This window comes from Primulina tabacum, chromosome 10 (assembly GCF_025594145.1).
Source record: "Primulina tabacum isolate GXHZ01 chromosome 10, ASM2559414v2, whole genome shotgun sequence".
NCBI lineage: Eukaryota > Viridiplantae > Streptophyta > Magnoliopsida > Lamiales > Gesneriaceae > Primulina > Primulina tabacum.
The window spans coordinates 29,262,300-29,288,366 of NC_134559.1; the positions used below are offsets into that span (position 1 = coordinate 29,262,300).

General features: G+C 39.2%; 12 non-coding genes and 2 pseudogenes across 12 annotated transcripts; all 14 read left to right on the forward strand.

The window, feature by feature from the left end:
* The first annotated feature begins 365 nt into the window (after positions 1 to 365).
* Positions 366 to 484, forward strand: LOC142512269 (5S ribosomal RNA). Its single transcript, XR_012808822.1, has one exon. It is a non-coding gene; the product is annotated as a 5S ribosomal RNA (ribosomal RNA).
* Positions 485 to 15,614: 15,130 nt separating this feature from the next.
* LOC142513722 (5S ribosomal RNA) lies at positions 15,615 to 15,733 on the forward strand. The gene has a single exon (XR_012809652.1). It is a non-coding gene; the product is annotated as a 5S ribosomal RNA (ribosomal RNA).
* A 678-nt stretch (positions 15,734 to 16,411) lies between these two features.
* On the forward strand, positions 16,412 to 16,530 carry LOC142514210 (5S ribosomal RNA). Its single transcript, XR_012810116.1, has one exon. It is a non-coding gene; the product is annotated as a 5S ribosomal RNA (ribosomal RNA).
* A 685-nt stretch (positions 16,531 to 17,215) lies between these two features.
* On the forward strand, positions 17,216 to 17,334 carry LOC142512793 (5S ribosomal RNA; annotated as a pseudogene).
* Positions 17,335 to 18,017: 683 nt separating this feature from the next.
* Positions 18,018 to 18,135, forward strand: LOC142512090 (5S ribosomal RNA; annotated as a pseudogene).
* A 1,077-nt stretch (positions 18,136 to 19,212) lies between these two features.
* Positions 19,213 to 19,331, forward strand: LOC142509066 (5S ribosomal RNA). The gene has a single exon (XR_012807255.1). It is a non-coding gene; the product is annotated as a 5S ribosomal RNA (ribosomal RNA).
* Positions 19,332 to 20,013: 682 nt separating this feature from the next.
* LOC142507639 (5S ribosomal RNA) lies at positions 20,014 to 20,132 on the forward strand. The gene has a single exon (XR_012805891.1). It is a non-coding gene; the product is annotated as a 5S ribosomal RNA (ribosomal RNA).
* Positions 20,133 to 20,813: 681 nt separating this feature from the next.
* LOC142510181 (5S ribosomal RNA) lies at positions 20,814 to 20,932 on the forward strand. The gene has a single exon (XR_012808308.1). It is a non-coding gene; the product is annotated as a 5S ribosomal RNA (ribosomal RNA).
* Positions 20,933 to 21,614: 682 nt separating this feature from the next.
* On the forward strand, positions 21,615 to 21,733 carry LOC142515995 (5S ribosomal RNA). Its single transcript, XR_012811813.1, has one exon. It is a non-coding gene; the product is annotated as a 5S ribosomal RNA (ribosomal RNA).
* A 683-nt stretch (positions 21,734 to 22,416) lies between these two features.
* On the forward strand, positions 22,417 to 22,535 carry LOC142517130 (5S ribosomal RNA). The gene has a single exon (XR_012812889.1). It is a non-coding gene; the product is annotated as a 5S ribosomal RNA (ribosomal RNA).
* Positions 22,536 to 23,129: 594 nt separating this feature from the next.
* On the forward strand, positions 23,130 to 23,248 carry LOC142508190 (5S ribosomal RNA). Its single transcript, XR_012806416.1, has one exon. It is a non-coding gene; the product is annotated as a 5S ribosomal RNA (ribosomal RNA).
* Positions 23,249 to 23,930: 682 nt separating this feature from the next.
* LOC142508270 (5S ribosomal RNA) lies at positions 23,931 to 24,049 on the forward strand. Its single transcript, XR_012806492.1, has one exon. It is a non-coding gene; the product is annotated as a 5S ribosomal RNA (ribosomal RNA).
* Positions 24,050 to 24,730: 681 nt separating this feature from the next.
* LOC142510190 (5S ribosomal RNA) lies at positions 24,731 to 24,849 on the forward strand. The gene has a single exon (XR_012808316.1). It is a non-coding gene; the product is annotated as a 5S ribosomal RNA (ribosomal RNA).
* Positions 24,850 to 25,532: 683 nt separating this feature from the next.
* LOC142507193 (5S ribosomal RNA) lies at positions 25,533 to 25,651 on the forward strand. The gene has a single exon (XR_012805455.1). It is a non-coding gene; the product is annotated as a 5S ribosomal RNA (ribosomal RNA).
* The last annotated feature ends 416 nt before the right edge of the window (positions 25,652 to 26,067 follow it).

Below are 26,067 nucleotides of genomic sequence, written 5' to 3' on the forward strand. Positions count from 1 at the left end.
ATCCCAGGCATAATAATAGCCTTACATTCGCTATTTTCTTCTTTTTATTTTTCTTTTCTATTTCCTGGGAACATTTAGCGATTTTTTTTGTCGTGAGCCGGTTTTGTGCGGAAGGGTATGACGCAGATTACACCAGAGACGGTTAACTCATTAAAAACAATTATTTCGACAGTTTTAGCTATAATTTACGTAAACGGTCGAGACACGAGGACTTCACAGTGAGGTCACCCATCCTAGCTCTGCCATCGCGCCAGAACGCTTAACTTCATGGTTCTGATTGGGCGAGAGCAGTGCCGCGTGTTGTCCATCGTCGCCCGCTCCACAAGTACTCTAGGGATATAAGAATAAACATCCCACTCAATGTCGGGTGCGATCATACCAGCACTAATGCACCGGATCCCATCAGAACTCCGAAGTTAAGCGTGCTTGGGCGAGAGCAGTACTAGGATGGGTGGCCCCCTTGGAAGTCCTCGTGTTGCACCCCTTTTCGTGTTTTTCTATTTTTGATTACTTGTTGACAGACGATTTTCGGCTCAAATCATCTGAATATCGATCGGGACCAGATAAGACATGTGTAATCAACGTAGCTCGGTCACTGCCGGATTTGGACAAAATTGTAGGCTAATTTGATTGTAAACGGGCAAATGAACGAGACTAATTACTCCGCAATGAGCTGGCGAGATTTTAGCCGAATTCCTTCTCTAAGACCCTCTAATTTGCGATTTTCAGCTTCTGTTAAGCTTTCGTTTTACTCGAGAAATCCGTTTAGGAAGTCCAAAATTCGATTCCGGTTCCATTTTATCGTATCCCAGGCATAATAATAGCTTTACATTCGTTATTTTCTTTTTCTTATTTTCTTTTTCAATTTTCTGGGAACATTTAGCGATTTTTGTTGTCGTGAGCCGGTTCTGTACGGAAGGGTATGACGCAGATTACTCCGGAGATGGTTAACTTATTAAAAACAATTATTTCAACAGTTTTAGCTATAATTTACGTAAACGGTCGCGACACGAGGACTTTCCAGGGATGTCACCCATCCTAGCTCTGGCATCGCGCCAGAACGCTTAACTTCTTGGTTCTTATTGGGCGAGAGCAGTGCCGCGTGTAACGTCTCGAAAATCGAAAAGTCCACGTAAACTACATGCATGCAAATTATTAAATTCTTCGGTATTTCATTAAATTCTTTTAAAGCATAAAATGTATTTTTATTTTATTAAATTGTGTTTAATTATTTTTATGAATTTTATGCATAATTCATGCATGGTAGAATTTATTCCATACATTTTATAAGTTCATGCATTAAGGTTTTTAAGTTGCATTTCGCTCTTGAACGAGGATCAGAGACCGGAGAATTTTCAAGAAAATTATTTTTATTACACGATTAAGTTCTATTAATTAATACAAGATGTTTTAAAGGTGTTTTTCAAGAATTGAGATTTATTGGGTATTTTTATCTGCAGAATTTTATTTTTACCCGGTAAGCAAATTTTATCGAATCAGGGGACTTTTTGAGGGTTCGGTTAATATTTTCAAAAATTTTTCATCACGAAATATTTTTCGGGAGTGTGTTTGGACTTAATGAGACTACTTTTACGCTTGTTGTGCTTAAAATTCTTTTTAAATCTTTAATTAGAAACTTATGGCCTATTATATTTTAATTAACTACATAATAAATCCCTATGGACCCACTACACCTAACATTACCCTCCCCAATCATCCGACACCCTCACTCCCATCTCAACATTTTCATAGAAATCCCAGCAGCTGAAAGCACGGCCATTTCCATTCAAGGCGTAAGAAAATTCTCCGACTTGATTTCCGACGCTCGTTCTTCGGTTTTCTTGCGAAATATTTTCACCAGGCACGCTTTATATCATTCTTCTGCATCATACACGTTTTATATACTGAGTTTGGTGTTCATGCATGAAAAGTTTCGATCCAAGCTTGTCTATGGAAGATCTTTGATTTTCTTGTGTTTATTGCATTCTTTTTGTTTCAAGTCTCACATTTTCTTGAATTGTGCAAGGAGGCTGCCGTTTTGTTGATGCTAAGGGACCGTTTAGAGCAGGTTATTGGAGTCATGAGGCTGGTGTAAGGTTCGGTAGGTTTGGAGTGAAGGCCGAGATGTGTAGCGGCTTGGGGTTTCTCGTTTTCTTTGTCTAGATCGGTGGGTAGGTGAAGTCTGGTGGTGCAAGGGCGACTCTAGACCTTGAACAGTCTCTGGTGGGTCTGAATCATGGTCTGGAAATGCGCGAACGCTGCTGGTCTTGTCCTAGAAGCCGCAAGGAAAGAGTTGGACGAGTTGGGTTCGATTGGTGTTGTGGGGAGTGTAGCGATAGGGTGATCTACGCCTGATTCATGAGGCTGATGGCGTGGGTGCAGTAGGTTCAGGGGAGCCCTATGGTGGTCTAGGAAAGGCTGAGACGTGCCTGGTTCCATCGGTGTTGGGCTAAGACGCGAGAATAGGGAGGTAGTGTAGTAGGGTAGGCGAAAGGGGAAGAGGCTGATTTCCAGCATCTTGTAAGGCCTGATCGAATGGTTTAAGCGATGGGTCTGGATGTTTATAAGGCCTTTTAAGTGTTTATTAGGTGTGGTAAAAAGTTAAGAAAAATATGGTTAAGTTTCGAGTCGATTCGGGTTAAAATCGAGACACCGGTCCAAGTTTTAAAACAATTCGGTTAAGTTATAAAATGGGCTCGATTTTACGTCTAGGGATGCTTTTAAATATGTTTTGGGATATTTTAAGGAATTTGGTAAGCTTCGGATCAAAATAATGAGTTTTGGATTTATCCGGGATTTAATCGCAACACGAAACGTTAATTACAGAATTAATTGAAACACTAGATTTAAGCTTTATTAAATTATGAAAAATTATATTTAAGGTCAAATAATTATAAGAAGTCTAAGTTTTTAATTTGAGAATTTTATGCTAAGGTTTGGTTTAATTCGGGATTAAAGTGCGTTAATATGTTATGTTTAAAAATTAATTTAAAATTCATCGATTTAAGCCAAATAAAAATATGGGAAAATTTTTGTAGGCTTAAATAATTATTTGGGACATGTTAGAGTCAATGATATTAAGAAAATGTCAAAAACGTGAAATTTTACGTCTAAGGGCAAAATGGTAATTTTTGGGTTTCCAGGGGCAAAATGGTCATTTTGCACCCGGGGTTAGATGTTGGTCCTGGCAACGCCATGAGCACAAATTTACTATATTTTAAAGTTTTATGCATCATGATCACGATTTTTAAGAATTTATGAAAATATACGTTGCATGCTTGGTTTAAAGGAAAAATTACGTATATGCATGTTTTTATTAAGTGGTGAATATGATGATGTTTTTGAAGGATGGGAGTTGGTTGTGACTGACGATGTATATGTATACGATGATAGGATTGGAGATATCGTGAGGGAAAAGGCCCTAGAGGGAGCCCGTTTACGGGAGAAGGCCCCAGAGGGAGACCGACGATCGTATTTCCATTGACATGATATGAGATATGATGAGCTGAGGCCAAGGCTCAGTGGACGGGTAATGCTGTCGCTGATGTCCCCGCCGCCGGGTACCACGGTTTTATAGATGGATCCATCGATAGAGCTGATACGATAGAGCTGATACGAAAGTCACAACTAATGAACTGAATTCAATTAAAAAGAAAATGTTTAAGTTTATGATGACATGATTTAATACGATATGATTTGATACGACATGTTTATATTCATGTTTTAAAGTTTATGAAAGGTATGTTGGCATTATGATTTTACAATACACGTTTATGTTATGCTTTTAAGTTCATGAAAGATATGTTGAGTATGATATTTTTCACTGGTGTGTGCTATGTATATGTACTTGTTATTTCTGGTATAGGTGTGTTGATTCTTTAGACTCACTAGGCGTGTGTGATGCAGGTGAGCTAAATGTTGAGGAGAACTATAGGTGCCGAACTCTAAGTAGGCAGACCTGGTGCGATGACACGACCCGAGGACCACATATTTTCCGCATTACGATTTATGAGATTGAGAGGAAATGAATATTTTCACACGTTGATGATTTTAAGATTTTTATTAGTTTATGTTTTCGTATGATTGTAGATGAGTTTGGTTATTTTTTTACCGTCAAATTATTACGATTATTTTAAATGTTATTTCGAAAATGCGAGCTTTTATTTAAAAAAAATGTCCAGTAGAATTTTAAAAATGAGTGAGACGTTACAGTTGGTATCAGAGCAAGGGCCATGTATAGGGTTGTGCCACCTCCAGTTTCTGCAGCTCAGTCTTCAAGCCTCAAGTCTGTAAGCTTTTATGATTTCAATGTTTTAAATGTTTTACTCATATCACCTGCATGTTAACATGATTTACGCTTTATGATGATTTACGGTATATGTTTAACTGCTTTTATGATTTAAGGATTTACTGTTTTAAAAACTAGATTAAATTGCATGTTGGTTACGTTTGGAATTGGACGTGTCTAAGAATTCGAATATTGATCTTTAGGAGAAGTGGATAATGATTTGATTATATCGATTTTTAGGTTAGAAGTACTGATGTTCTACTCTTTGGGGTAATAAGTTAATCTTGAAAGTTATGAATGCTTTTGGGACTTGTAGAATTTCTAAGAAATTATTGATAGTTCGTGGTTACTAGTTGAATTAATTTTTGATGAATCCATAAAAGGATTAATGATTCGAAAACTACGACGATTTTTTGAAGTATAAAAACGTAGAATTTATTTAGGATGCATGCTCTACCTAATGGGACCTAAGGATTTAATTGAATTGATTGTGAATTTAAAGGACCTAATTGTAATAACAAATAATTGAGGACCTAAGTGCAACAATAAAATTCTAAGGGACTATTTCGAATTTACCAAACTTTGGGATTAAATTTTTAGTTTTGAGAATTTTAAGGTTTAATGAGTCCAAGTCGAAAATTTTATGGAAAAAAAATGCAAATTTCGAGGAGTTATAAGGCCAAAATTGTAATCTTTGACAATTTTAAGGACCAAATTGTAAATTTTGAAATTTTGAGGATTAAAATTCGAACTTTTGAGGAACACTTGGGTAAAATCAGTAATTTTCGAGGTTATGAGAATTGATCTTGGGTCTAATAAAGTTAAGATTATTGAATTTTATGTTACGAGAAACCTATAAAATGGGATTAGGAACGCCAAGAACTTATGGGTAATTTTTGGATTCTCGAGATTAAGGACAAATTCGGATAATATTCGAGGAAAGTAAGAACTAATTTTGAAATTTTTAAGAAATTTAGGGATTTGTTTAGCAGTAAGTGAGAATTGAATGGTTTAAATGATAAGACTTTTCGGTGATTTGAGCTTGAAGAGATAATTAGAACTTGATTATAATCTGGCTTATAATATAATAAAGAATGACAATCAAGGGCATTGTAGGATGATTCAATATTGAGCTTGAAAATCTAAATGTTAATGGAATAAGACAATGGAAAAAAATTAAGAATTTAGAGTGATAACAATTTAAGGTAAAGTGATCATTTAGTCAAGTTACAAGATTAGACATTAAGTTAACTTATTTTTGGGGACTTAAGGTTTGATGTAGCATAAGTTTTAATCATGATCTTAAGTGTTAAAATTATATCTTTGTTGGAATTTAAATTTTCTAGAAAGTTGGGTATATTTGATGGTTAGGTTACTCGATAGATGCATGTAAGAATTGAGGTGGACACCTCGTCTTGAGGAATTTTTGGTAAGTTATTAAGAAACTTGAGAATAAGTGAATATGTGTGTTGGAATTATGTTATCTAATACTATTTGGGTCGCGTAAGCTTGAATTTTAAGTTTATGGAATACGTGTTCATAAGGAAATTTTGGGTGAAAAAATAATAATAATAATAATAAAAAGAATTAGTTGTGTTCAACATAAGTTATCAATTAATGAATATTAAGATTTTTATCGAGTGAGAAATCTAAAAAGCTTGATATGTGGATTCTAGAACTCTATGGAGTATAAGTGAAGTTGATTTATTAGAGTTAGTCTAATGCTCCCATGGGATGACTTAATAAGTTTTATACGCTAGTATGTATGAAGCATTGAGAATACGTAAGAATGCAACATTCATTTCAACGAGGAAAGTCCAAGGGCCTTAAGCCTCAACTAAATTGTAATTGGGAAGAAAATAGTTTAAGCATGTGATTGATGATAGAAGTGTTTTATTAATTAGGTAGAAGTTCGATAGTTTTATGGATTAACGCTACTCGAATTTAAAGATTTGCAACAATTTAATATTTGGGATGTACTTGTAAATAATTAAGTTACGTAAGTTTGGTGCTATAAGATAATGATTCGATTCAAGGATCTTAGGCGAATATCATTATGGGTTTGAGATAAGGTTTAACTTTTAAGTGTATCACCGAAGATATAAGTCGATCAGTAAAATCTTGGTGTTAAGATTTCTTAAGTTGCATAAATGATAATGTATAAGTTGATGAACATTACGTGTATAGTATAAGAAAAGTAAGACGCAATAAAATTCGAACTGCCATTTCTAATATTGGGAAGTTTGAGAAAAATCGGAATTTGAGGCATGAGTAGAATAGAACTAAGTCGCAATAAGTCGTTCTAGGTTGCAATTCGCAAATAAGGATTTCAATAGGCAAAATAATTAGGATTGAGGAGACATAAGTACATCCTAAGATTTATTATTTTATCAGAGTGGCGCAGCGGAAACGTGGAATATTGAGATTCTAGAATTAAGAGTCTAAACTTTGTGATTATCAAGGATAAGCGAATTTCGCGGACGAAATTCAATTTAAGGGGAGAAGATTGTAACGTCCCGAAAATCGGAAAGTCACGTAAACCACATGCATGCAAATTATTAAATTCTTTGGTATTTCATTAAATTCTTTTAAAGCATAAAATGTATTTTTATTTTATTAAATTGTGTTTAATTATTTTTATGCATTTTATTCATAATTCATGCATGGTAGAATTTATTCCATACATTTTATAAGTTCATGCATTAAGGTTTTTAAGTTGCATTTCGCTCTCGAACGAGGATCAGAGACCGGAAAATTTTCAAGAAAATTATTTTTATTACACGATTAAGTTCTATTAATTAATATAAGATGTTTTAAAGGTATTTTTCAAGAATTGAGATTTATTTGATATTTTTATCCGCAGAATTTTATTTTTACCCGGTAAGCAAATTTTATCGAATCGGGGGATTTTTTGAGGGTTCGGCTAATATTTTCAAAAACTTTACACCACGAAATATTTTTCGGGAGTGTGTTTCGACTTAATGAGACTACTTTTAAGCTTGTTGGGCTTAAAATCCTTTTTAAATCTTTAATTAACAACTTATGGCCTATTATATTTTAATTAACTACATAATAAATCCCTAAGGACCCACTACACCTAACATTACCCTCCCCAATCAGCCGACACCCTCAATCCCATCTCAACATTTTCATAGAAATCCCAGCAGCTGAAAGCACGGCCATTTCCATTCAAGGCGTAAGAAAATTCTCCGACTTGATTCCCGACGCTCGTTCTTCGGTTTTCTTGCGAAATATTTTCACCAGGCACGCTTTATATCATTCTTCTGCATCATACACGTTTTATATACTGAGTTTGGTGTTCATTCATGAAAAGTTTCGATCCAAGCTTGTCTATGGAAGATCTTTGAATTTCTTGTGTTTATTGCATTCTTTTTGTTTCAAGTCTCACATTTTTTTGAATTGTGCAAGGAGGCTGTCGTTTTGTTGATGCTAAGGGACCGTTCAGAGCAGGTTAGTGGAGTCATGAGGCTGGTGTAAGGTTCGGTAGGTTTGGAGTGAAGGCCGAGATGTGTAGCGGCTTGGGGTTTCTTGTTTTCTTTGTCTAGATCGGTGGGTAGGTGAAGTCTGTGTTGGATCTCGGTTTTCTTCACGCCCAAACGCAGCGGATGTTTTAAAATTTTAGTTTATTTTGACAATCAAAATAAGTTTTGCTTTGGACGCTCGTATGATTTTATCATAAACATTCATAGGGTGTTAAAAGTTATACCTTTTGTGAATAAATCACTGGACTCCAACTAATCCGGTATAAACGGATTAGCTCTTGTTGATTCCCTACGAACTTTCTTCGATCTCCTAATCCGGTCCACGACTGAAATATTTGTTCCTCTTCTAAATTGCACTAGAAATTTAGAAGAACTTTTGCGTAGAGATTGAAAACGAGAGACGGCTCAAACCTTTTTTTTTTTCAAAAATGGCCAAAAATATTTTTGGAGGAATTTTTGATATTGCCATTCACGTGAATCACCAATTGGGAGACTTGGAGGCTAGGTCAATTTTTCCTCTTTTTTTTCCTAAAAACAATAGCCTTGACCTAAATTCCATAATTAACATTAATGGGCTTGATTAATTAATTGGGCTAGTCCAACTAGTTTAATCAATTAATCAAAGTCCATTAATAACTTTAATTATTTAATATGTTGGACTTGTACTCCTACAAGCCCATTAAACATATTCCCATTATATTTAATTTAATATTTAATAAACTCAACTTTTAAGTTTAATAAATTAAATTAATTATAAATTCAACATTTGAATTTAATATTTAAATTATAAATTCAACTCCTTGAATTTATCACCTCCAAAATTTAATATTAAATAAACCCAACTTTTGAGTTTAATAAACTAAATTATCAAATTTTATAAATTCAACTCCTTGAATTTATTCTCTCCAAATTTCATAAATTCAACTTCTTGAATTTACTATATCATAAATTCAACTCCTTGAATTTACTATATTATAATATAAATTCAACTCCTTGATTTTATTCTCTCAATATTTTATATAAATTCAACTCCTTGAATTTATTATCTCATAATATAAATTCAACTCCTTGAATTTATTCTCTCAACGGGAACAAACGATCCAATGCTTGTGTGACCCTCAATGGTTCAGGGATACAGCTAGCCGTGGGTTCACAACTCCTTGTGATTCAGGACATAATCCTTTATTCGGGCTTACCCTTAATTTGCCCCATTCTATGTATCAACAATTGATCATGAGAATGTCAGAACTCATTTCTGATTGCACCCATCGGATCATGGTAAGAGCGTCTAGTAGCATCGCCCCATGACCCCCTAGGTATCACTGATAGTGCCTGCAAGAACCAGTAGATTATGATTAACGTACAGTACGGTCCCTTCATCTCATATATCCCAATCGAATCTGCAACCATTAGTTCATCGAGGGTTGCATAATAATTCGATAACTATGTGACAACTATAATAGTGGAATCGCGTGTACTATTGGAGAACTCCTTCTCCAACGTACATCTCATACTCTGGCCAGAGATTCCATGCACTATTATTACATCAGATCACATAGGATATCCACACCTGTAGATGAGCGGTGAATCCCCGACTACAATGCACTGGCTCCTATATGTGTCGCAACTGTACCCAACCTCGCCACCTGATGACTCTCCTGGAGCCGGTAAATGAGTCAAAGCACAGCCCTAGCATATAGAGCCTCAGTTTTGTCCCGGGTCGTAAGGACTAACGGTGTACAATCATAACCACGGACTTATCCTCTCGATGAATGATAACCACTTGGAAAGTCCGAGGGAGGGTTGTTCGGTATAATCATCATATGACTACCCATCTGCATGTTTGGACATCTCTATGCCCTTACCAAGAAACGCAGTACACAACATCACAGATGCTAGTCTCGAGCTCAAGCGGCCTTTATCCCTGTTTTAGGCGGCTGAATCGACTAGGAACGAATTTAGAATATGCAGTGTTTACAAATGAGTTTCAACATCGAATTACGATTCATTTGTATTAAAGCATAATCAAGGACTTTATCTATGCTGTTTGCATGGGCATATAGATAAAGTATAACAAGATCATAAAAAGTTAAATTAAAATAAAGATTGTTTATTACACTTGAGTCAATAAATTCCCTAGCCAACCGTTGGCTTGCAGGGCATCTACTCTAACAATCTCCCACTTGCCCTAGAGCCAACTACCCATAACTTTAATCCCATTGCTTCGCGATGCTTCTCAAACAATGGTCCTGGCAAGGGCTATGTAAGTGGATCAGCAACATTATCTGCAGAGGGGACTTTTTCGACTGATATGTCTCATCTTCCCACAATCTCCCGTATGATGTGGAACTTCCTCAGTACATGTTTGGATCGCTGATGAGACCTTGGTTCCTTTGCTCGTGCAATGGCACCAGTGTTGTTCCAGTACAACGGGACTGGATCAACTCCATTAGGAATAACGCCCAACTCTTGGACAAAATTCCTCATCCAAACTACCTCTTTGGCTGAATCAGATGCAGCAATATATTCAGCTTCAATGGTGGAATCCGCAACGGTGTTTTACTTGGAACTTTTCCAAGAGACAGCCGCACCATTAAGCATGAATACAAAGCTAGAGGTCGATTTCGAATCATCTACGTCACATTGGAAGCTAGAATCAGTGTAGCCTTTCAATTTCAATTCTCCACCCCATAGACCATGAACAAGTTCTTAGTCCTTCTCAAGTACTTAAGAATATCTTTCATGGCCTTCCAATACATTGGACCAGGGTTTGCCTGATATCTGCTTGTAACACTCAGAGCGTAAGCAACATCAGGACGTGTCTATATCACACTATACATGTTACTACCAATGGCTGACGCATATGGAATTCGTGTCATCATCTCTATCTCTTCATCAGTTTTGGGACACATTGCCTTAGATAGAGTAATACCATGACATATTGGTAAGTATCCTCTCTTGGACTCTTCCATAGAGAATCTTTTTATAATGGTATCGATATAGGTGGCTTGGGTGAGTCCGAGCATCCTATTTGATCTATCTCTATAGATTTGTATTCCCAATACGTAGGATGCTTCACCCATGTATTTCATGGAGAATTTACTGGATAACCATACTTTAGTTGATTGCAGTAATCCTACATCATTCCCAATGAGCATGATATAATCAACATAAAGTATTAAGAATGTCACTGCACTCCCACTAACTTTCTTGTACACACACGGTTCCTCAGGATTCTTAGCAAAACCAAACTCTTTGATAGTTCTATCAAATCTGAGGTTCCAACTCCTTGACTCCTGCTTGAGACCATATATTGATCTCTGAAGTTTTCATACCTTATGCTCACTTCCCACTGATGTGTATCCCTCAGGTTGAGACATATCAATCTCCTCTTTGATGTCTCCGTTGAGGAATGCAGTCTTTATATCCATTTGTCATATCTCATAGTCATACTATGCTGCTATGGCTAGTTGTATTCTAATGGACTTAAACATAGCAACTGGTGAAAAAGTTTCCTCATAGTCAACTCCTTGCCTTTGAGTATATCCTTTTGCAACCAGTCTTGCTTTGAAGGTCACTACCTTCCCATCCACCCCAAGCTTTCTTTTGTAGAACCATTTGCATCCTATGGGAACGATTCTCTCAGGTGGATCCACTAATGTCCAGACTTGGTTTGAATACATAGAGTCCATTTCTGACTGCATGGCTTCAAGCCATTTGGTTGAATCAGTATCAGATATTGCTTCTTTGAAATTCATTGGATCACATCCAACACAATGCTCATCGTGGCTTTGTTCATGAAGAAGCGTATATCTTGCAGGCGGTCTAATAACCCTATCAGACCTTCTAGGAGCTTGTACTTCAACTACTGGTTCTTGGAAATGGGTTAAACTTCTACAGTTGAGGAAGTATCTTGAATTTCTTCAAGTTCTATCATCTTGCCTTTTCTATCTAATAGAAATTCCTTTTCCAAAAAGGTGGCATTTCTTGAAACAAACACTTTTGCTTCATTGAGACGATAGAAATAATACCCAACAGAATTCTTTGGATATTCTACAAAGTAGAACAAAGTGGATCTACTATCCAGTTTGTCTCCCACTGTCTGCTTCACGTAAGCAGGACATCCCCATATTCTCTCGTAAGAATATTTGAGAGTTTTTCCCATCCCTATCTCATATGGTGTTTTATCAACTGCTTTAGCGTAGACATTATTTAACAACATTGCCGCAGTTTCAAGCGCAAAGCCCCAAAATGATGTAGGCAATTCAGTGAATCCCATCATGGATCAAACCATGTCCAACAAGGTTCGCTTACGACGTTCAGAAACACCATTCAATTGTGGTGTTGCTGGTGGAGTCCACTGTGAGAGAATCCCATTCTCTTTTAGATAACCCAAAAATTCAGCATTTAAGTATTCTCCACCTCGATCAGATCGAAGTGCCTTAATACTTCTTTCCAGCTGATTTTCTACTTCAGATCTGAACTCTTTGAACTTTTCAAATGCTTCAGATTTGTGTTTCATCAAATAAACGTACCCATACCTCGAATGGTCATTAGTAAAGGTAATGAAGTAAGATTGCCCATATTTTGTGCTAACACTTATCGGGCCACAAACGTCTGTGTGGATCAAATCCAGTAGACCATGTGCACGTTCCACGTTTCCATCGAATGGAGTCTTAGTCGTTTTTCCTTTTAGACAGAACTCACAAGTAAGTAGAGAATTTATGTTTGACAAGTCAAACATGCCTTCTCCCACTAGTTTGTGCATCCTTCTTTGGGAAATGTGACATAGTCTAGCATGTCATATTTGTGTGGGATTTGGATCATCTAATTTTCTTTTGTTTGTTGTGAAATCATGTTTACTTGGACATTCACTTATCATTTCCAGAACATTTCTGGCACATATAATTTTTTATGTCCGGACTTCTTGCAGTGAAATAAATATGTTCTGACTTATCGGGCTTTGTGGGACCTTTAAGTGTTCTTCGGAGTTTGCCTCTTATTGGGTTTGTTTTTCCTTGTGAGGGGCGGAACATTTCTTTCCCTTACCTTGTGGGTCATTTTTCGTCCGACGAAAGGCCCATTATAAAAATAACAATTTTTTTTTATTTTATGGTGATCTCATAAGTCATAAGCATATTGACTAGCTCTTCAAGACTATCAAAATATCTTATTAAACTTGAAGTTCACCATAACCCCGTCAAATGAGGAATAGAAAGATAACAAATTGATGTTATCAACTAACTCGTTAGGAATCACATATTCCAGGCCCACCACATTTTCAATAAGCCCAGTCATACGTACACCATACTCATGGGCCAAAGCCCCATCTTGCATACGTGTGGTCATGAGCTCCTTGAAAATAATGTGTATCATTGTAGGAGTTTCATGCACCATGCAACTCTTGCATGTGTATTCGAATGTCAGCAGCATCCAACATTTCCTCAAACTGTCCCTACAGTTCATTTGACATAGAAGCGAGCTTGTTACACTTTAGCTTGCATACTATGGTCTTACCATCTTGCATGCTTTTTCAATTCAACTGGACTGACATTAGTGTGTATGTCATTTTCTCCAAATTCAGAACAATTTCCCAACCAGTCTTGAAGATTAGATTCGGTTAGCTTGTTAATAACAAAATTAGATTATGTGACGAAATCGAAAAATATACTGATATGAAAACAGAATAGTAGTTGCTGATTATTTTAAAATAATTTTAAGATATAAAATATGGATTTTATTTTATAAATCCCCCTCCCACTATTTTGACATTTCCACCACCCTCTGATTAAAAAGGGAAATCGCATTTTCTTAGTGGGCACGTAGAGTCCAATTAGCCAATTATAATCCCGAATAATATCAGCCAATTATAATTTCTAAAAGGTAGAGTCCAATTGCATCCCTATGCAACCTCCGCGTGTTTTGCCTCACGTTTAATAAGGACCCAATAATATGACGCCGTTTATTTTCACGTGTCAAACCAACCCATCAATATTGAATTGTAGTGGACGGTCGCCATGAGTTCCCCCAATAATATGAGTCGAAGTCATGGGAGTTCCACTCAATTCACATCATATGTCCGGTGGAAGTCACAGCTTTCCGGCGTACAGGCCTCCCCAATAATATGAGCCAGACACTGTCCGCGGGTAGCGATCAACATGCAACCACGGTTGATGGAAGGCAAGGAAAAATTAAACTCTTTTAATTTTTACTTTTTCGGTTTTATATAAATTTTGAATCTTATTTAAAATGAGGGATTTTAATTTCAAAAATTGTCTCATCATTTTAATTTAAAAATCGCGTGCCACGAGTTTGTATGTTTGCCGGATTCATGCAACTATATTTACTTAATAATATACATACATGCATACTACTATATATCGCATATATCATAATATGACATTCAACAATAAATAATGATGATCGATCGCCAACACTATTAGATCCATGTGAGCCATACATGGATCCAGGTCCAAACCTAGGTGAATGCAGGGATGCAAATGCAACTATTACAAGAGCTTCCAATATTTTACATGTCTTCATCTCGTTCATCGGGCCCACCATCTTCCAGTCTTGATCTCCAACTATTTCTAATAATTACATTTAAATAGCCATGGCACATAAGGGATACATCTCATGGGGTGGGAACGGGCCATAAACCAGGCCCACTTTAATAATATCAAATATTAACAAAATGAATAAAAACAGTAAAATATCCTAACATACACCTAACACATTGGTCAAGGCTCTCGATCATCCTTCATGCATTTAATATCAAATATTAACATCAATTTAGTTAAACAATTTAATTAATTGATTAATCATATATCTAATAATTTTATCACTAACCACCACAATTATTAAAGAATTAATAAATTAAATAAACAAATTTATTTAATTTCCAATTAAATCAATAATAATTGATTTCTTGTAAAAACTCATTTTTACCATAAATAATTAAAATCATATTCTAATTATTTATTTTACAAAAAATTTATTAATTTTCAAAAATTAAATTTTCAAAAATAAAAATTGAACCAATTTTCAAAAATTTCAATTTTACCCAAAAATTTGAAAAATAAGAAAATTGCACCCTAGGCCCAAACAATTCAAGCCCATTATCCAAAACGGTTCCCGAGACACTCCCGGGCAGCCGCCCGTGCTGCCCGCCCCGCTGCCCGAACGTTGTGCGGACGTTCCGCACGCCGCGCGCTGTGCGGACACTCCGCACAGCGTGCGCACAATCTGCGCGCGTTGGTTGCGCGTCTCTGCGCGCACGCTGCGCGCACCCGTGCGCGACCCTACGCGCACGGGCTGCCCGGAACAGCTGGCGAAATTTTAGCCGAATTCCTTCTCTAAGACCCCTTAAATTTGCGATTTTCCGCTTCTGTTAAGCTTCTGTTTCCTCAAGAAATCCACTTAGAAAGTTCTAAATTCGATTCCGGTTCCATTTTATCGTATCCCAGGCATAATAATAGCTTTACATTCGCTATTTTCTTTTTCTTATTTTTTTTTCTATTTTCTGGGAACATTTAGCGATTTTTGTTGTCGTGAGCCGGTTCTGTGCGGAAGGGTATGACGCATATTACTCCATAGACGGTTAACTCATTAAAATAAATTATTTTGACTGTTTTATCCATACTTTACATAAACAGTCACGGCACGAGGACTTCGAAGGGAGGTCACCCATCCTAGCTCTGCCATCGCGCCAGAACGCTTAACTTCATGGTTCTGATTGGGCGAGAGCAGCGCCGCGTGTTGTCCATCGCCGCCCGCTCCACACGTACTCGAGGGATATAAGAATAAACATCCCACTCAATGTCGGGTGCGATCATACCTGCACTTATGCACCGGATCCCATCAGAACTCCGAAGTTAAGCGTGCTTGGGCGAGAGCAGTACTAGGATGGGTGACCCCCTTGGAAGTCCAAGTGTTGCACCCCTTTTCGTGTTTTTCTATTTTTGATTACTTGTTGACAGACGGTTTTCGGCTCAAATCATCTGAATCTCGATCGGGACCAGATAAGACATGTGAAATCAACGTAGCTCGGGCACTGCCGGATTTGGACAAAATTGTAGGCTAATTTGATTGTAAACGGGCAAACGAACGAGACTCAGTACTCCGCAATGAGCTGGCGAGATTTTAGCCGAATTATTTCTTTAAGACCCTCTAATTTACGATATTCCGCTTCTGTTAAGTTTCTGTTTGCTCGAGAAATCCATTTAGGAAGTCCGAAATTCGATTATGGTTCCATTTTATCGTATCCCAAGCATAATAATAGCTTTACATTCGCTATTTTCTTTTTCTTATATTTTTTTTCTGGGAATATTTAGCGATTTTTGTTGTCGTGAGCCGGTTCTGTGCGGAAGGGTATGACGCAGATTACTCCGGAGACGGTTAACTCATTAAAAACAATTATTTCAACTGTATTAGCTATAATTTATGTAAACGGTCGCGACACAAGGACTTCCAAGGGAGGTCACCCATCCTAGCTCTGCCATCGCGCCAGAACGCTTAACTTCATGGTTCTGATTGGGCGAGAGCAGTGTCGCTTGCTGTCTATCGCCGCCCGCTCCACACGTACTCAAGGGATATAAGAATAAACATCCCACTCAATGTCGGGTGTGATCATACCTGCACTTATGCACCGGATCCCATCAGAACTCCGAAGTTAAGCGTGCTTGGGCGAGAGCAGTACTAGGATGGGTGACCCCCTTGGAAGTCCAAGTGTTGCACCCCTTTTCGTGTTTTTCTATTTTTGATTACTTGTTGACAGACGATTTTCGGCTCAAATCATCTGAATCTCGATCGTGACCAGATAAGACATGTGAAATCAACGTAGCTCGGGCACTGCCGGATTTGGACAAAATTGTAGGCTAATTTGATTTTAAACAAGCAAACGAACGAGACTCACTACTCCACAATGAGTTGGCGAGATTTTAGCCGAATTCTTTTCTCTAAGACCCTCTAATTTGCGATTTTCCGCTTCTGTTAAGCTTCTGTTTCATCGAGAAATCCTTTTAGGAAGTCCGAAATTCGATTCTGGTTCCATTTTATCGTATCCCAGGCATAATAATAGCTTTACATTCGCTATTTTCTTCTTCTTATTTTCTTTTCTATTTTCTGGGAACATTTAGCGATTTTTGTTGTCATGAGCCGGTTATGTGCTGAAAGGTATGACGCAGATTACTCCGGAGATGGTTAACTGATTAAAAACAATTATTTCGATTGTTTTACCCATAATTTACGTAAAGGGTCGCGATACGAGGACTTCCCAGGGAGGTCACCCATCCTAGCTCTGCCATCGCGCCAGAACGCTTAACTTCATGGTTTTGATTGGGCGAGAGCAGTGCCGCGTGTTGTCCATCGCCGCCCGCTCCACACGTACTTGAGGGATATAAGAATAAACATCCCACTCAATGTAAGGTTCGATCATACAAGTATTAATGCACCGGATCCTATCAGAACTACTAAGTTAAGCGGGCTTGGATGAGAGCAGTACTAGGATGGGTGACCCCCTGGGAAGTCCTTGTGTTGCACCCATTTCGTGTTTTTCTATTTTTGATTACTTGTTGACAGACGATTTTCGGCTCCAATCATCTGAATCTTGATCGGGACCAGATAAGAAATGTGAAATCAACGTAGCTCGGACACTGCCGGATTTGGACAAAATTGTAGCCTAATTTGATTGTAAACGGTCAAACGAACGAGACTCATTCCTCCGCAATGAGCTGGCAAGATTTTAGCCGAATTCCTTCTCTAAGACCCTCTAATTTGCGATTTTCCGCTTCTGTTAAGCTACCGTTTCTTTTAGAAATCCGCTTAGGAAGTTCTAAATTCGATTCCGGTTCCATTTTATCATATCCCAGGCATAATAATAGCTTTACATTCGCTATTTTCTTTTTCTTATTTTTTTTTCTAATTTCTGGGAACATTTAGCGATTTTTGTTGTCGTGAGCCGGTTCTGTGCGGAAGGGTATGACGCATATTACTCCGGAGACTGTTAACTCATTAAAAACAATTATTTTGACTGTTTTATCCATAATTTAAGTAAACGGTCGCGACACGAGAACTTCCAAGGGAGGTCACCCATCCTAGCTCTGCCATCGCGCCAGAACGCTTGACTTCATGGTTCTGATTGGGCGAGAGCAGTGCCGCGTGTTGTCAATCGCCGCCCGCGCCACACGTACTCGAGGGATATAAGAATAAACATCCCACTCAATGTCGGGTGCGATCATACCAGCACTAATACACCAAATCACATCAGAACTCCGATATAAGCGTGCTTGGGCGAGAGCAGTACTAGGATGGGTGACCCCCTTGGAAGTCCTCGTGTTGAACCCCTTTTCGTGTTTTTATGTTTTTGATTACTTGTTGACAAACTATTTTCGGCTCAAATCATCTGAATCACGATCGGGACCAGATAAGACATGTGAAAACAACGTAGCTCGGACACTGCCGGATTTGGACAAAATTGTAGGCTAAATTTATTGTAAACGGGCAAACGAACGAGACTCATTGCTTCGCAATAAACTGGCGAGTTTTTAGCCGAATTCTTTCTCTAAGACACTCTAGTTTGCGATTTTCCGCTTCTGTTAAGCTTCTGTTTCCTCGAGAAATCCGTTTACGAAGTCCGAAATTCGATTCGGTTCCATTTTATCGTATCTCAGGCATAATAATAGCTTTACATTCGCTATTTTCTTCTTCTCATTTTTTTCTATTTTCTGTCAACATTTAGCGATTTTTGTTTTCGTGAGCCGGTTCGGTGCAGAAGGGAATGACGCAGATGACTCCGGAGACGTTTAACTCATTAAAAACAAATATTTTGACAGATGATTTTCTGCTCAAATCATCTGAATCTCTATCGAGACCAGATAAGACATGTGAAATCAACGTAGCTCAGGCACTGCCGAATTTGGACAAAATTGTAGGTTAATTTAGCCGAATTCCTTCTCTAACAACCTCTAATTTGCGATTTTCCGCTTCTGTTAAGCTTCCGTTTCCTCGAGAAATCCGCTTAGGAAGTCCGAAATTCGATTCCGGTTCCATTTCATCGTATCCCAGGCATAATAATAGCTTTACATTCGCTATTTTCTTCTTCTTATTTTCTTTTCTATTTTCTGGGAACATTTAGCGATTTTTGTTGTCTTGAGCAGGTTTCATGCAAAAGGGTATGACGCATATTACTCCGGAGACGGTTAACTCGTTAAAAACAAATATTTCAACTGTTTAATCCATAATTTACGTAATCGGTCGTGACACGAGGACTTCCCAGGGAGGTCACCCATCCTAGCTCTGCCATCGCGCCAGAACGCTTAACTTCATGGTTCTGATTGGGCGAGAGCAGTGCCGCGTGTTGTCCATCGCCGCCGGCGCCACACGTACTCGAGGGATATAAGAATAAACATCCCACTCAATGTCTGGAGCCATCATACCAGCACTAATGCACTGTATCCCATCAGAACTCCGAAGTTAAGCGTGCTTGGGCGAGAGCAGTACTAGGATGGGTGACCCCCTGAGAAGTCCTCGTGTTACACCCCTTTTAGTGTTTTTCTATTTTTGATTACTTGTTGACAGACGATTTTCAGCTCAAATCATCTGAATCTTGATCGGGACCAGATAAGAAATGTGAAATCAATGTAGCTCGGACACTGCCGGATTTGGACAAAATTGTAGCCTAATTTGATTGTAAACGGTTAAACGAACGAGACTCATTACTCCGCAATGAGCTGGCGAGATTTTAGCCGAATTCCTTCTTTAAGACCCACTAATTTGCGATTTTCCGCTTCTGTTAAACTTCCGTTTCTTCCAGAAATCCGCTTAGGAAGTTCTAAATTCGATTTCGATTCCATTTTATCGTATCCCAGCATAATAATAGCTTTACTTTCGCTATTTTCTTTTTCTTATTTTTTTTTCTATTTTTGGGAACATTTAACGATTTTTGTTGTCGTGAGCCGATTCTGTGCGGAAGGGTATGACGCATATTACTCTGGAGACGGTTAACTCATTAAAAACAATTATTTTGACTGTTTTATCCATAATTTATGTAAACGGTCGCGACACGAGGACTTCCCAGGGAGGTCATCCATCCTAGCTCTGCCATCGCGCCAGAACGCTTAACTTCATGGTTCTGATTGGTTGTGAGCAGTGCCGCGCGTTGTCCATCGCCGCCCGCTCCATACGTACTCGAGGGATATAAGAATAAACATCCCACTCAATGTCGGGTGTGATCATACCAGCACTAATGCACCGGATCCCATCAGAACTCCGAAGTTAAACGTGGTTGGGCGAGAGCAGTACTAGAATGGGTGACCCCCTTGGAAGTCCTCGTGTTGAACCCCTTTTCGTGTTTTTCTATTTTTGATTACTTGTTGACATACTATTTTTGGCTCAAATCATCTGAATCTCGTTCGGGAGCAGATAAGACATGTGAAAACAACGTAGCTCGGGCACTGCCGGATTTGGACAAAATTGTAGGCTAATTTGATTGTAAACAGGCAAACGAACGAGACTCAGTACTCCGCAATGAGCTAAAGAGATTTTAGCCGAATTATTTCTCTAAGACCCTCTAATTTGCGATTTTCCGCTTCTGTTAAGCTTCTGTTTCCTCGAGAAATCCGTTTAGGAAGTCCGAAATTCGATTCCGTTTCCATTTTATCGTATCTCAGGCATAATAATAGCTTTACATTCGCAATTTTCTTCTTATTTTCTTTTCTATTTTCTGGGAACATTTAGCGATTTTTGTTGTCGTGAGTCGGTTCTGTGCGGAAGGGTATGACGTCGATTACTCCGGAGACGGTTAACTCATTAAAAACAATTATTTCGACTGTTTAAGCTATAATTTATGTAAACTGTCGCGACACAAGGACTTCCAAGGGAGGTCACCCATCCTAGCTCTGTCATCGCGCCAGAACGCTTAACTTCATGGTTCTGATTGGGCAAGAGCAGTGCCGCGTGTTGTCCATCGCCGCCCGCTCCACACGTACTCGAGGGATATAAGAATAAACATCCCACTCAATGTCGGGTGCGATCATACCAGCACTAATGCACCAAATCCCATCAGAACTCCGAAGTTAAACGTGGTTGGGCGAGAGAAGTACTAGAATGGGTGACCCCCTTGGAAGTCCTCGTGTTGAACCCCTTTTCGTGTTTTTCTATTTTTGATTACTTGTTGACATACTATTTTTGGCTCAAATCATCTGAATCTCGTTCGGGAGCAGATAAGACATGTGAAATCAACGTAGCTCTAACATTGCCGGATTTGGACAAAATTGTAGGCTAATTTGATTGTAAACGGGCAAACGGACGAGACTCATTACTACGCAATGAACTGACGAGATTTTAGCCGAATTCTTTCTCTAAGACCCTCTAATTTGCGATTTACAGCTTCTGTTAAGCTTTCGTTTCCTCGAGAAATCCGCTTAGGAAGTTCGAAATTCGATTCCGATTCCATTTTATCGTATCCCAGGCATAATAATAGCTTTACATTCGCTATTTTCTTCTTCTTATTTTGTTTCTATTTTCTGTGAACATTTAGCGATTTTTGTTGTCGTGAGCCGGTTCGGTGCAGAAGGGTATGACGCAGATGACTCCAGAGACGGTTAACTCATTAAAAACAATTATTTCGACTGTTTTAGCTATAATTATGTAAACGGTCGCGACACAAGGACTTCCAAGGGAGGTCACCCATCCTAGCTCTGTCATCGCGTCAGAACGCTTAAATTCATGGTTCTGATTGGGCGAGAGCAGTGCCGCGTGTTGACCATCGTCGCCCGCTCCACACGTACTCGAGGGATATAAGAATAAACATCCCACTCAATGTCAGGTGCAATCATACTAGCACTAATGCACCGGATCCCATCAGAACTCCGAAGTTAGGCGTGTTTGGGCGAGACCAGTACTAGGATGGGCGACCCCCTGGGAAGTTCTCGTGTTGCACCTTTTTTCGTGTTTTTCTACTTTCGATTACTTTTTGACAGACGATTTTCGGCTCAAATCATATGAATCTCGATCAGGACCAGATAAGACATGTGAAATCAACGTAGCTCAGGCATTGCCGGAGTTGGAAAAAATTGTAGGCTAATTTGATTACAAACGGGCAAACGAACGGGACTCATTACTCCGCAATGAGATTGCAAGATTTTAGCCGAATTCTTTTTCTAAGACCCTCTATTTTGCGATTTTCCGCCTCTGTTAAAGCTTCTTTTTCCTCGACAAATCTGCTTAGGAAGTCCTAAATTCGATTCCGGTTCCATTTTATCGTATCCCAGGCATAATAATAGCTTTACATTCGCTATTTTCTTATTCTTATTTTTTTTCTATTTTTTGGAAACATTTAGCGATTTTGTTGTCGTGAGCCGGTTCTCTGCGGAGGAGTATGACGCAGATTACTCCGAAAACGGTTAACTTATTAAAAACATTTATTTCAACTGTTTTAGCTATAATTTTCGTAAACGGTCGCGACACAAGGACTTCCCGGGGAGGTCACCCATCCTAGCTCTGCCATCGCGCCAGAACGCTTAACTTCATGGTTATGATTGGGCGAGAGGTGTGCCGCGTGTTGTCCATTGCCGCCCGCTCCACACGTACTCGAGGGATATAAGAATAAACATCTCACCCAATTTCGGGTGCGATCATACCAGCACTAATGCACCGGATCCCATCAGAACTTAGAAGTTAAGCGTGCTTGGGCGAGAGCAATACTAGGATGGTTGACCCCGTGGGAAGTCCTCGTGTTGCACCCTTTTTCGTGTTTATCTATTTTTGATTACTAGTTGACACACGATTTTCGGCTCAAATCATCTGAATCTCGATCGTGACCAGATAAGACATGTGAAATCAACGTAGCTCGGACACTGCTGGATTTGGACAAAATTGTAGCCTAATTTGATTGTAAACGGTAACGAACGAGACTCATTACTCCGCAATGAGCTGGCAAGATTTTAGCCGAATTCCTTCTCTAAGACCCTCTAATTTGCGATTTTCCGCTTCTGTTAAGCTTCTGTTTCCTCGAGAAATCCGTTTAGGAAGTCCGAAATTTGATTCCGTTTCCATTTTATCGTATCTCAGGCATAATAATAGCTTTACATTCGCAATTTTCTTCTTATTTTCTTTTCTATTTTCTGGGAACATTTAGCGATTTTTGTTGTCGTAAGTCGGTTCTGTGCGGAAGGGTGTGACGCAGATTACTCCGGAGGTCACCCATCCTAGCTCTGCCATCGCGCTAGAACGCTTAACTTCATGGTCCAGATTGGGCTAGAGCAGTGCCGCGTTTTGTCCATCGCCGCCCGCTCCACACGTACTCGAGGGATATAAGAATAAACATCCCACTCAATGTCGGGTGCGATCATACCAGCAATAATGCACCGGATCCCATCAGTACTCCGAAGTTAAGCGTGCTTGGGCGAGAGCAGTACTAGGATGGGTGAACCCCTAGAAAGTCCTCGTGTTGCACCCATTTTCGTGTTTTTCTATTTTTGATTACTTGTTGACAGACGATTTTCGGTTCAAATCATCTGAATCTCGATCGGGACCAGATAAAACATGTGAAATCAACGTAGCACGGGCACTGCCGGATTTGGACAAAATTGTAGCCTAATTTTTTGTAAACGGGCAAGCGAACGAGACTCATTACTCCGCAATGAACTGACGAGATTTTAGCAGAATTCCTTCTCTAAGACCCTCTAATTTGCGATTTTCCGCTTCTGTTAAGCTTCCGTTTCATCGAGAAATCCGCTTAGGAAGTCCGAAATTCGATTTCGGTTCCATTTTATCGTATCCCAGGCATTATAGTAGCTTTACATTCGCTATTTTCTTCTTCTTATTTTTTTTCTATTTTCTGGGAACATTTAGCGATTTTTGTTGTAGTGAGACGGTTCTGTGCGGGAGGGTATGACGTAGATTACTCCGGAGACGGTTAACTCATTAAAAACTATTATTTCGACAGTTTAAGCCACAATTTACGTAAACGGTCGCGACATGAGGACTTCCCAGGGAGGTCAACCATCCTAGCACTGCCATCGCACCAGAACGCTTAACTTCATGGTTCTGATTGGGTGAGAGCAGCGCCGCGTGTTGTCCATCGCCGCCCGCTCCACACGTACACGAGGGATATAAGAATATACATCCCACTCAATGACGTGTGCGATCAAACCTGCACTAATGCACCGGATCCCATCAGAACTCCGAAGTTAAGCGTGTTTGGGCGAGAGCAGTACTAGTATGGGTGACTCCCTGGGAAGTCCTCGTGTTGCGCCGATTTTCGTTTTTTTTATTTTTGATTACTTGTTGACAGACGATTTTCGGCTAGAATCATCTGAATCTCGATCGGGACCTGATAAGACATGTGAAATCAACGTAGCTCGGGCACTGCCGGATTTGGAAAAAATTGTAGCCTAATTTGATTGTAAACGGGCAAACGAACGAGACTCATTACTCTGCAAAGAGCTGACGAGATTTTAGCCGAATTCCATCTCTAAGACCCTTTTATTTGCGATTCCGCTTAAGTAAAGCTTCCGTTTCCACGAGAAATCCGCTTAGGAAATTCGAAATTCGATTCCGGTTCCATTTTATCATATCCCAGGCATAATAATAGCCTATACATTCGCTATTTTTTTCTTCTTATTTTTTTTCTTTTTTCTGAGAACATTTAGCGATTTTTGTTGTCGTGAGCCGGTTCTGTGCAGAAGGGTATGATGCAGATTACTTCGTAGACGGTTAACTCATTAAAAACAATTATTTCGACTGTTTTACCCATAATTTACCTAAACGGTCGCGACACGAAGACTTCCCGGGGAAGTCACCCATCCTAGCTCTGCCATCGCGCCAGAACGCTTAATTTCATGGTTCTGATTTGGCGAAATCAGTGCTGCGTGTTGTCCATCGCCACCCGCACCACACTTACTCCAGGGATATAAGAATAAACATCCCACTTAATGTCGGATGCGATCATACCATCACTAATGCACCGGATCCCATCAGAACTCTGAAGTGAAGCGTGCTTGGACGAGAGCAGTACTAGGATTGGTGACCCCCTGGGAAATCCTCGTGTTGCTCCCATTTTCGTGTTTTTCTAGTTTTGTTTACTTGTTGACAGACGATTTTCAGCTCAAATCATCTGAATCTCGATCGGTACGAGATAAGACATGTGAAATCAACGTAGCTCGGGCACTGCCGGATTTGGACAAAATTGTAGGCTAATTTGATTGTTAACGGGAAAACGAACGAGACTCATTACTCCGCAATGAGCAGGCGAGATTTTAGCAGAATTCATTCTCTAAGACCCTCTAATTTGCGATTTTCCGCTTCTGTTATGCTTCCGTTTCCTCGAGAAATCCGCTTAGGAAGTTCTAAATTCGATTCATGTTCCATTTTATCGTATCTCAGGCATAATAATAGCTTTACATTCGCTATTTTCTTCTTCTTATTTTTTTTTCTATTTTATGGAAACATTTAGCAATTTTTGTTGTCAGGAGCCGGTTCTGTGCGGAAGGGTATGACGCAGATTACTTCGGAGACGTTTAACTCATTAAAACAATTATTTCGACTGCTTTAGCCATAATTTCCGTAAACGGTCGCGACACGAGGACTTCTCAGGGAGGTCACCCATCCTACCCCGCTCCATCGCGCCAGAACGCTTAACTTCGTGGTTTTGATTGGGCGAGAGCAGTGCCCGTGTTGACCATCGCCGACTGCTCCACACGTACTCGAGGGATATAAGAATAAACATCCCCTTCAATGTCGGGTGCGATCATACCAGCACTAATGCTCCGGATTCCATTAGAACTCCGAAGTTAAGCGTGCTTGGGCGAGAGCACTACTAGCATGTGTGACCCCATGGGAAGTCCTCGTGTTGCACCCCTTTTCGTGTTTTTCTATTTTTGATTGATTACTTGTTGACAGACGATTTTCGGCTCAAATCAACTGAATCTCGATCGAGACCAGATAAGACATGTGAAATCAACGTAGCTCGGGCAATGCCGGATTTGGACAAAATTTTAGCCTAATTTGATTGTAAACAGGCAAACGAACGAGACTCATTACTCCGCAACGAGGTGGCGAGATTTTAGCCGAATTCCTTCCCTAAGACCCTCTAATTTGCGATTTTCCGCTTCTTTTAAGCTTTCATTTCCTCGAGAAATCCACTTAGGAAGTTCGAAATTCGATTCCGGTTCCATTTTATCGTATCCCAAGCATAATAATAGCTTTACATTCGCTATTTTCTTCTTCATATTTTTTTTTCTATTTTCTGGGAACGTTTAGCGATTTTTTTTGTCG